The following is a 2,039-nucleotide window of genomic DNA, read 5'->3' as shown; positions in this document are numbered from 1 at the left end:
TTTTTCATGCGATAGCTAACAGGTACAAACTTGCCACTGGCAACTTCGACTAATAAGGCATTATATAGTCTAACAACAGGCAAAGCTAGCTTTCTACCAAATTCATGCGATATAAAGGAGTAGTTGGCTCCAGAATCAAATAAAATTTGGGCAGGCAATTCGTTAACGAGAAAGGTACCTGAAGCGACATCAGCTTCATCTTTCGCAGCTTCCAGTGTCATCTGGAATGCTCTCGCCTTTGACTTTGGTGGAATGTTGGGTCTAGCTGCCTCTTTCTTCTTCGGGCAGTCCCTCGACATATGACCCTCCTCACCACAACCATAGCAAACTTTCTTAGTGAGGGTAAACTCATTGGCATAGTGCCCTGGCTTTCCACACTTGTAACATGTGTTCGCCACCTCACATTTTCCATGATGCTTCTTCTTACATTTGTCGCACCATTTCGCTTCACTTCCACCTCCCCTCGAACTAGACTTCGAGAATTTGTTTTTCTTGTTGGACCCTGAAGTTCCATCAAACTTCCTCTTTTCACCAACATCAATTCTTTCAAGACCCTTTTCCTTCTGTTGGGCCTCCACATTCTTAGCTGCACGAACAACCGTTTTCAGAGTGGTTGCCATTTTGACTGTCAGACCAAAGTCGGCAGGCAGTCCATTAGCAAACCTCTCAATCTTGGAGAGTTCCGTTGGCACTAGGTACGGAAACAACTTCATCTTCTCAGTAAATGCAGTAGCATAGTCATCTATGCTCATCTTCCCCTTCTTCAAGTTTTGGAACTCATTGTTCAGATCAATCAGATCTATCTCCGAACAATACTGCACCCTTAACTGTTCCAAGAACTCCTCCCATGATATTTTCAGGGCTTCTCCTCGTGGCATAGTATCTGCCAACAACTTCCACCAACTCAAGACTCCAGTGTTCAGTTGTCTAACCGCAAAGACGGTCTTCTGTTTGTTGCTACAGTCGCGACTTTCAAATACCATCTCCATCTCGGAGATCCAATCCATTATCTCAACAGGCTTTGGGCTCCCAGAAAGACTTGGCGGTTTGGCGCCCAGGAAATTCTTGTACATACGCCCATCCTTGTTGTTTCTCCTTTCCGGATCGTTCCTTCGTTCCCCTTGAGTCCCAACTTGACTCATCATGCGACTATTGTTCCCTTCCTCCGATTGCTCGGGAATCAATTCAGGTTCCTCAATAGGTATGATAGGGTCATCCCTATTATTATGCAACATTTGTCGCATCTCCTCCCTTTGTTCGGCTAGCATAGCCCGAATCATGGCTTGCACCGCAGCCATTTTTATTGGTTCTGGTGCTGCTGCTACAACAGGTATTTGCTCAATTACTGGCGGTTGATTCTTGTTTTCATCCGCGTTTCCAACGCCACTCCTTGTTCTCACCATTTTGATCTACACACCGAATAAGGTGAAATTAGATCCTCATTCACGATAGATATTCAAATCATCCTTATTACTCCGAAACGTTTACATACTAGTTCTAATATCGTAGACGCACGCTTAGAATCCTACACACATGAGGTTTCCAGATCCGGTTGGCAACAGACCGTAGATCCGAACAAATAATATCATATATGGCAACATATAACATTTAGCACATAAAGCATTTTAGGCAACTTTCCTAAAATAAACTAGTGCTCGTGTCTAAAATCCAACAGACACACATCTCAACATTCCATTTAGCATTCTAAGTTTAAGTCTAGAAATCCTACAAATTCCTAGTTCGCTTAAACTAATGCTCTGATACCAACTGTGCCATCCCCAAAATCTCGGCCAGAAAAGACCGATTTTCATTTATGCTTTTAAATAATTTCAGAGTAAATCCTTTTGATTTGAAAGAGTTGCGGAATTTGTTCCCAAATCAAAACATGATAAAATAACATTTATCAAAGCATTTCATCAAGAGATGCATTTTCATTATATAATCAAAACTCGGGATGTCATGTTCCGATACAGACCATAAAGCATAAACGATAACATTACAAGTCATTCAACAAATATATACATATACAGACTTGTAGA

This window comes from Lactuca sativa, chromosome 1, assembly GCF_002870075.4.
Source record: "Lactuca sativa cultivar Salinas chromosome 1, Lsat_Salinas_v11, whole genome shotgun sequence".
Classification (NCBI taxonomy): domain Eukaryota; kingdom Viridiplantae; phylum Streptophyta; class Magnoliopsida; order Asterales; family Asteraceae; genus Lactuca; species Lactuca sativa.
Note: the sequence above shows the minus strand (reverse complement) of the source record.